This window comes from Fundulus heteroclitus, chromosome 16 (genome assembly GCF_011125445.2).
Source record: "Fundulus heteroclitus isolate FHET01 chromosome 16, MU-UCD_Fhet_4.1, whole genome shotgun sequence".
Taxonomy (NCBI): domain Eukaryota; kingdom Metazoa; phylum Chordata; class Actinopteri; order Cyprinodontiformes; family Fundulidae; genus Fundulus; species Fundulus heteroclitus.
This window is the reverse complement of record NC_046376.1, coordinates 8,304,258-8,314,341: the sequence shown is the minus strand read 5'-3', so window position 1 is coordinate 8,314,341 and position 10,084 is coordinate 8,304,258.

The window sequence follows — 10,084 nt, the reverse complement described above, 5'->3', positions numbered from 1 at the left end:
GTTGTTCTTATAGATGCTGCGTTCTTGCAGAGTGCAGGAACGGACAGTTCAGCAGGGACTTAAAGAGCTGAAATTTAGGTACATCTGTGGAAACTGAGCATTAAAAACATTTCAGCTGCATCTAAAGATAAAGGAAGAGAAACAAGACAGTTGGTTATCATCTGGGTCCAAACCCGACTGGGAAAACATAACTGAACATTTAATATGCGCTCCCTGGTCTTATCTCGATGTTTCAGCAGATTTACTGACAAACCCATCATCCTTTTTAGCACTTTTTGGTATTTTGTTCTTCAAATTCCAGATATGCCTTTCCAATGTCCGCATATGGTGTGCCGTATTATACAAAAAGGTACATAAAGCATATTTCTTTTAGGCTTTAGAGAATTGTTGACTTTAACCCCTGTGTGAATAAGATGCGCTGCCATTGTTTCTGAACTATGAGTATTAAATAACCTTTAGAAAGGTCAGCGGTGGCAGTATTTGTCAGCTCATTCCTGCATGTTCGGAGCCAGGAGTCTTTCGTAAACATCGTGGGAACAAGCTGCTTCTTAAACGGGACTCCTGGTGGTTTAAGTCACTGCCGTTTATTCTTCTTCTTTCACTAGTTTGAATTGAACGTAGCCTCTTTTACCCCCCCCCGGCTGCTCAGTTTTATTTCTGGACTTCTCCAAAATGCCACACGGCCGCGGAGGCTGCAGGGAGTCCGGGACGCGGCGGCGGCAGCGAGGCCTCAACCTGTGTTATAGCTCTAATCTGTAATTGCATCCAGTGAAGGAGGAACAGGCTCGCTTACGTGACCGGCCGGGGAGCGCGAGGCCGGAGCCGCCGCGACAGAGATAGCAGAGATTTAGCGGGAACAGCAAACACAGATAAAATGAATAAAACAGAGAAAAGCAAACGGATTGACTTTGGTAAGAGGTCACTTTTGAAAGTTCCCCCCAAGTGATTGTTGGAAAGCGCCATTTTTTTTTCTTCCCCCCCTCCTCAGTTCAGGACACCCCAGAGATGTGAAGTGTAAGGTTATAGTATGGCCCAGTGCTCTATATTAATGGTGACTTTGGCTCACCTAATACGGATTCTCAGGGTTATAGCCCCCGGGTGCCTGCTGAGCAGAATGTGAATACAAAAAGAGCCGATCCCTCTCCCCATCCCCTCTCTGGTCACCAGGGCCCCGCCAGCCCTCGCTCAAGGTTACAGCCTGGCAGCGATGAAGCCATCAGCGCTGATTTTAAATGATACCCCGGACTAGCCACCACTTAATGTCTTCCCTCTCCTTCTACGCTTTCTTTAAACTCTTGATTGCCCTCTTTTCAAGTTGATGGCGTGAAGCCTGATCAGAAGGGTGGCTGAACGGGAGAGACGCGTCTCTCCTTGAGCCGGTCGCCGGAGCTCCTGCTGGGAAGAAGAAAGGAGAGGTTATGATCAAGGGGGGGCTGCCTCTTAAGCCTTAAGCCATGCGCGGGATGTTTTTTTTTGTATTTTCGCCGTGAGCCGAGCCGGCGTATAAATAATACGCTGTGGTAAACTGCTGCACAGCAAAACCTCTGCATGTCTCCCACATTACTTCAAGAGAAAGTGCTCCACTACTACTACATCCTGTAATTATACCTTCAGGAGGAGAAAGCTCTCTGCCTCTGCTTTCAGATATTACCTCAGCTGATACTGTCAGTGTGTTTTTTTTTTCCCCCTCTGTGTGTGTGTCACCCTCATCTCATTGCTCATGTAGATTCCACTAATGCCTATTTGACGAGTAAAAATGTTATTCTAATGATGGTCGAGGGAGCCGCGCTTTAGCAGGTAGTTGTTATGGAAACTGCAGCTGCAGCTTAACTGTGCAATAAGCCTCCCTCTTACCCCCCCCCACTCCGCCCGCCCGTCTTCTCTTCCTTTTCGATCTGGTGAACACAGCATGTTGGAGTCATTACCAGGGTACAAACGGTTAAAGACGAAGCCAATACACGAGGCGACAACATCCACTCGCATGGACGGAGGAGGATGTGTGCAAACTGTTAAGTCATAATCTCTCCCAAAACAAAAGATGGAGGCTTTCCTTCCTGCGTTTTGTCCAAAGCGCTCCTAAACACGACGTTCGTTAATCTCTGGTAAATCTTCTCACGCCACAGGTGAGAAGATCTAACATTTTGTTTTGAATTTTTTATTTTTTTTTTAGAAATGCTGATGGACTGGGTTCTATTTAGGAGAACTGAAACGAGACGGTATCAAACTCTCCTGATCCGTCGTGTAAAATGTCTTATAAAAGATTCATCATCATACAGCCGGTACTTTAATGAGTATTAAAATTTGGAAAAGGGCACCGCGTTTAAGTGTAAAGAATAGATTTCTGTGGATAGTAAATGCATATTAATATTTTAATAAATAACTAAATTAGAAGCCATAATTATCATTTTAATAGCAAGTAAATGTCAAAGGACTCGGGTGGAAGCTTACGGAGTGTGATAAACAGACCAGCCAGGACACAAAAGCCCACAGATTGGACCAAAAATGGTGATTATAAAGTCTACCTCTGGACACTCGTTTTTTTTTTTGCTCTCTTCTTATCATGATGGAGAATAGAGTCTCATGTTTAGATGATGTCTCTCCGATTTAGATTTGAGTCTCAGATTGAGACTCGAGTTTTAGATTCAGATTCAGGTCGTAGATTTAGATTCGAGTCCTACATCATCAGCAACAACAGAGACATGACTCTGATTAAAAATCTGGGACTTCTATACCAGACTGAAAATAGGAAAATAACTATTCACCCCAGCTTTGACAGGTAAAATGTTCACATACGCATTAAAATACCAGTTAGCTTGGCTCTCTCCCAGTGTGGCATTAAACCCGATTAAACTTTACCTGTTTTAGGTCAGTTAGGATCCAAGTTATTTTTATTTGCTAAAAGCAGAGGAAAAACAGAAGTTTTATGTTTCTCTCAGTTTCTAAAAAATGTTGTATCTTTCCTTTAATATTCCATGCTAAATGCGAAGGCTATAGCACCGCAGGTATCTTTTTGCAGGGTGCATCTGTCCCTCCTGCATAGAAGAACCTCCACACCACGGTGCTACCACCTCCGTACCTCACGCTCAGGATGTAGCGACGCTAATTGTGTTCAGGCATGCCAATTCTAGTTGTCCTGACCGCAGCAGCTGGTCTCCAGGGCTTTGTAATGTGGCTTCTATTTTTGCTTTCAGAGTGACGGCTTCTTCCTCACTGAGTGGCATTTCAGCCCATCTTCCAATGGGTTTTCTTTCTGTGTGGATAATTACCAGCCTCAGCCAGCATCTTTTGCTTTTCGTAAAGTTTGTGCTGGAGTTGATTCGAACCTTTCACACCAGATGACGTTGATCTCTGGGAGACAGACTGTTCTTCATAAACAGTAAGATGGTTGGACATCACCATAAGACCCCGGGAAATTGGACCGAAGGACGAACCAACGTGCAGATATGAAATCTCAGCCGATTCCTTCTGGTGCTTCGCTTTGCGCATCTGTCAGCAAATGTGTTTTAAAGGCCATTATACTTAGTTTACCAGCTAAAACAAAGGCTTTTTATACTCGCCTTCATATTTTTTGAGTTTAAGTGACAAGAGAATCTTGTTTGTTTGAATAACAGCACAAAAAATTGGACGTAGTTAAATGACCAATCTAATTTATGAAACATTAAAACGTGTTTACAGCTAGAGTCGTGTGGAAAGCACATCTCTGACGTGAAGCATGCAGTTTCTGGTGACGGTGCAGTTTTTGCTGAACTCAGCCTGGTTATGATGGCAGCTCCAGTCTTTTCGGGTCTTTTCTGTCAGGAACGGTTGAAAGAAACCCGCTCTCTCTTCTGCTCTTCTCCCAGAGTTGGCCCTCAAAGAAAACTTTTTGCATCGCTCTGCTTGGTGAACTTCCTTACTCCCATTTATCATTCAGTACTTTGCTAATGAGGTATTTTGGGCAGTATATCACGACACAACAAATAGAATAAAGCTCTGAGTATCTGCCTCGAGCATTGGTGCCAGGAGGAAACTCCTCAGAAGCTGTTCTGATAAGATTTGGTTACTGTGGAAAAAGAAAACTGCACAGCATTTTTTTTTTTTAGGCTTGATGAGACCGAAAACATAAAAAAATCTTTGTTGTTGAAAAATGCTGAAAGAACAGAACTGTCAAATTGCAAATGTCCAATTTACAATAGCTGCGGTGTTTTGTTTGTTTCCCTTTTGTGCATCGAACGCTGCTGACTGTCAGCCAGAATGCAAAACATTTAGTTAAGAAACATGTTTTTTTTTAAGATGCATGCAGTTTTTAAAGGTGGCCTTTTTTTTTAAGAAACTGGAAGCAAATATAAACAAAGCGGAAGTCCTTTCCGTGAATGTAATCTATCCTGTAGAAACACCAGTCCAATGCATATGACAGGAACATTTTTACTAAAACAGCTGTACCGTGGCTACCAGGGTCAGAGCGAGAAGGTTTCTGTCCTCCCTCTGCATGCGTGACATTCTGCCGTTACTCTAGTTTTCACCAACAGTCCAGAAACTTGCATGTCAGGTTAATTGGCCGGCCAGGAGTGGTGTCGGGTGTGGGTGGGTTTTTTGCATGGCTGCCATCTGTGCAGGACGCTCCCCGTGTCTAAACCCTGAACCTGCTGAGATCGGCTAGAAGCAGACACACAAAGTCAATCACGGAAAAAATGTATTCCGTTAAATCACACTGAACTGATTATTTACAGTGTCATATGAAAGTGTCTGCACCCTTCACTGGTTACACAGCTTTCTACATTAAGGACTACATTAGATTTGAGCAGAGGGGAACCGTCAGAGCCCTCTAGATCCTCTCTAACATATTTTAGATAATTTTTGATGGATTTTATAAATATCAAATACAAAATGTTATAGTCACATCCAAAGTATTTTTATTATTAAATTACCTTCACAGTGTGCTCAGCCCTGTTGCTAGGCAGATGAAGGACTGTTTGAGCTTGGTTCCCTCTTGGCGTTTATAGTAGGCAGGAGTAAATTTATGAGAAATATTTCATGAATGAGACCACTGACACCATTTTTCTAAGTGGGTGTTTTTTGTAATCATACAGTTTCTGATAAATACCGTAGGGGCCGCCAGTGATGGTCATCACAGCTAAAACTGGCAGACAATTAATTCTTTACGATCAGATCAGCAGAATATCCGTTGAGTTGTGTCTCTAGTACTCTGTCCCACACCGCTGTTTTCGTTTGGTTTTCAAGTGCTCCATCTGCTTTCACTACTCACTGGGTTCTTGGTGAATACATTTTGTACTGTTTACCTTAATCTTAAAGGGACAGTGTGTAACTAATTTGGCTTTTAATTAGCAAAACTTAAGTATTGCTTTTATAAATACATATTCTGGTGAAGTCTAAGAACCTCACACAAAAAATGAAAGCTTTCTCATAGTTTATAAATATATAGGTGTCAGTGCACCCACCATGCTGCGTCGCTATTTCTGACATCAGTAGCCAAAAAGGAGACAGACTTGTCAGCATTACGTGTTTTCCCCTATCTGTCTTCTATATGAAGACGTGCTGTCAGGGAGGAGAAGTAGAAAACAAGCAAGACAAACGTAGATCATTCTGTCGGCCATTTTCTGTTGAAATGGAGGACCATCCACACTCTTTGCCCAGAGAGAGGGAAGAGAAAGCAACCAAGAAAAGAAAAAGAAGTATTAAGCGAGAGAAAACGAGAATTTATATCGGTGCAGCTATTATTACCAGGTGGAGATAATACATAAAACTGACGTGGAGGTTGCAGCTTTCTGCTGGACGGCTAAGTTGCTTTCAATATAAATGTGAAGTTTACTTTGGCTTTATGTTAGAAACAGGGCAGTGTGGTCCAGCAGCTACTCTGTCCTCCCATTAGAGACTGCTAGTTTGTCCCTCTGCCTAACAGGGAGTGTGTACGCAAAGAGGCGGAGGGATATCAGCTGTTCATTGTCTGTAGTGCAGCAACAAGACCGGGTCTCTTTACTTGTGCTTATAGTCGCTTATTTTAGAGCCCAAATAAGCGATTGTACATTTTTAAAGAAAGTGACTTTAAAAAAAAAAAACAAGCAAACTTGGCCACAGTGCCAAAAAACATTTTGCATGATGACCATAGATATTAGCTATTAGCAGTAGCTAAACATGGAGGACATGTTTATACTGTCACGTCTATGACACTCTGTGGCTGCCGTAGTAGTTATTACCCTCTTAACAGTGAGGTCGGTTGTAATTCATTTAGCGCACCACTAGATGGTGCGGCAGTATGACAATCTTACAAATTTCCTGAGCAGGCCAGATTTCAAGACAAACCGGATATGTTTGATTGGTCCAGAATGTTGTGGGGCCAATCAATGAGATTTATAGACTGCATAATCCTGCCACCACCATGCCACACAGTCAGGGTGGGGATGGACATGTGATGAGCCGTACCGGGTTTTCTCCAGACATGATGCTTGTAGTTCATGGGAAAAATAAATCTGTTTTAGGTTCATCAGATCAGAAAAGGCTGCTCCTGCTTTTATGATCTCTAGGTGACTAACAAGCAAACTTCTAACTGGCTGCTGTGCACCTTCTAGTGAGGAGTGACTTTCATCTAGCTCTTCTGGAGTAAAGGCCTGACAGGTAGAGTGCAGAAGCAACGTTTCACCCTCTGGATGGTTCTCCTATCTCCACAAGGCAAGAGTTGCACTCTGCGTTTGTGTCCTTTGGGCTCTGGGTCATCTCTCCAATCAAGACCCTCCAGGATCTCTCCATCCATTCTTTGAAGTTTACAAACACGTTGTTTTACCTCACTTGTTGGTTTTTCTTCTTGCTATTGCTTTCAGCTTTAGGACCTTGTCTAGAGAACTGTGTTCCCTCCCAAAGCATGTCCAGTCGACTGAATTTACCATCAATGGACTCCAGTCAAATTGCAGAAGCATTTTAAGGCAAAGAGGCTTATTAGAAATGCAGAGCAGCAACAAATAGTTGACTCTGGTCCAGATGTGTCTTTGTTCTGCACCTGGCACCTAGCGCTACTTTTTGTAATAAATCCTTTGGATAAGTTTCTTCAAAGAGGATCAGAGCTGTGCATGTTGCCTGGTTCTGGTAACTTCTTTAATTTACTTCCTGATCCTTTGGCAATAAGGCAGCATCAGATAAAGCTAGCCTTTTAGAGATACAGCGAGATGAGCCTGATTTCCTAACCTAATGTGACACTTTGTATCAGGGTGAGTGATCTAACACCAGGGAAAGGTGACGACACCACCAAAGGTCAGCGATCCAGTCATGAATGATAAGGTTATGGCTTTATTTGTACCTGTAAAAGAAAAATGACTTTATAGCGGCAACAAAGCTATTGAAAGAAACTGTTCAGACGGGCAATGTTAAAAGGAAATTAAACCCTAAAAGAAAATGAATATGAAGGAAATAATATAGAAACTTAAATAGATTTTTTTTTGTCTTTGTTGAAAACAGATTATTATTTATTCACTGACTAAAACAACAACCAACTAATGTATAAGACAATAAAATGTAGAAACTGCTTAGTCATTAAAACATTCATAGCCATGAGGGACATTTGAACTTCCTCAGGAGGTAAAAAATTGTGCAAATCAACATGAACTCCAGTGACAGCCGGTTTGTCTGGTTACTGTAGCCTCATGTGCATGGAGCCACCTGTTAAATGTAACAAAAATAATAAACAGATGGTTCATCCATTTAACTTTCAAATATTTACTGAAAGAGTCGTTCTCTAAAGTTTCCGACCTCAGTAACTTCTGATCAACAACAATCAGGCAGTTTAAAACAATCTGAAACTGTTTTAACTTAATTAATAATAAGACTTTGACCTGAAAGCTTAATCTCAATGAAATAGCTTTAATTCTTTGTATTTTAATCTTTTACATAGAAACTATTTTCCTCTGTTTCTTTTTTGCTTTAAAATATAGAAACACCGCTGCCCATTAGACGCACTGGGCTTCCCAGCGGTTTCAAGTGGTTCTGTGCATCAAATTTTAGGGCAATTCAACTTAGAATTTGATGTAAGTTTGAGCTTTAACTTAAAAAAATCTAAACTTAAAAGTAAGAATCAGAAACTATATGTAAAGATATACAAAAAAAGTAGCTACAAAATAAATAAATTTCAATCAAATAAAAATTTGGCCTAGGTTATTTTTGCATTAAATGATGATTTTTGTTTTACAAGCCGCATACTGTGGTTCGTTTGGAATAGCCTCTAAAAATAAAGAATGGTGAATATAGTTAGACGCTTAATGCAGAAATGCTGCTGATTTATTCTGGGATTGCAGTGACACTAATTTATGATTGTAAATATGGCATCTTGTACATCGTCGTGTCCAAGTCGTGTTTCAGTACGTTTTACTATAATACCAAAGCATTTGTTTTTTTTATAAAAGAAAATTTATATTTTTTTAGGATGTTCTCAGACAACCTCATTTCTGGAGGTTTGGTCTTTCAGAGTAAACTGAAATAGAACATCAGAGTCCCTGTGAAATGCACCTTTCTTTAGTCTAAGGTATTCATCGTCTTTTCCTTGCTGACACAGCAATTAACCTTTTTATCCTTTTGTTTATCTGGAAAGCAGACCATCTGTTTTTGTGTCTGTATTAAAGCAGAGCATGAAAGGTCAGACATTTTATCATGGAAATTTTGCACAAAGTGTTTTAAGCTCACTTTAAGCTAAGGAGGAAATGTTTTAACTGATGGATATAATATTTTACTGTTTCAAACATAATTGGCCTAACAGTTTGAACAAACTGTGAGAAATTGTCCCAGTAGAAGCGGCTTAATTCATTTTTATTTGTACTTGGGAAATGTAGTCCCAAGATGAGTCCATCATCTTGGGACATCTTCTATACCACCGTGCCTCAGTCTGTCCTGTGTTCGTCCATCCCTGGGTGGTTCGACTCATCCACCAAACAGGACCAATCCAGACTGCAACGGACAATCAGGTCTGCAGAGAGGATCATCAGGGCGGACCTTCCCTCCATCCAGGACCTCTACAGGTCAGGAAAAGGGCAGCTAACATCTCTGCAGACCCCACACATCCTGGACACAACCTGTTAAGACTTTTACCACCAGGGTGGCGCTACAGAGCGCTGTTTACTAAAACCAACGGCTACAGAGACAGTTTCTCCCCCAGGCTGTCTGATTAACACGTAACAGTCACAGTATGCAGATCAATACCATGCTTATTTGTACTAATTCAACCTTGTCTTTATTTTTTGTAAGAATACTTTAAAAAATACATATTTACTACAATAAACCACATTTTATTTATATTTCTCTATACATTTTTATTTAAATCAAACATTAAACATTAACTCAAGAAATAAACAGACTTAAAAAAAGCTTATTTCTCAAAGCTGTGAGGGCTATCGCCCCCTGCTGAGAATAAATCATCATCCCAGTTCATGATCTGTTACACCACTGGTTACACAGGTTACTGATCTGATGAAAATGGGACGTTCACTTGAAAATGTGTATTCACACACTTTAATCTCCCAGGGACTGTCTGTTTAGACATCTGGGCAAATTGCACAATTCTTTAACTAAATTTATTGCCCAGTATTGTAGACTGCTGTCCTACTTTAGACTTGGAAATGAGTCCATTAGCTGACAAGGACTTTACGCATGATTAAGCCCCCCAGGGAGGGATGTGGTTGGCCAGTGCGATCAACTTGTTTAAAAACATTTGTATCTATGTGCATTCTGAACCGGTCTCTGCCTCACCAAAAATGTCATCACCATAACACATGATGTCGATAAAGCTTCTTGATTTAAAATGTGTTCACTGAAAGCAAAGTGGAACTGGTTACACTCCATGTAATCACTGGCGAGTGAGTTCAAATAAAGTATTAGATGTTATTTTTCAAGTGTAAACCTCTCTGATTCTATTAATCCTAATAAAGCATCGGCCGTCACTTGATATCTGCCAACGCCTATTTTAAGTTACTCGGATCAGCATTTGGGACGAAAACAGGACGTCTTTACATGAGTCTGGGCAAAACGGGAACCATGGGAAAGTGCCAAGGCCAAACAAAGGTTTACCAAAATATCCAGAAGGTGCCCGAGACTTTTGGGAAAATATTTT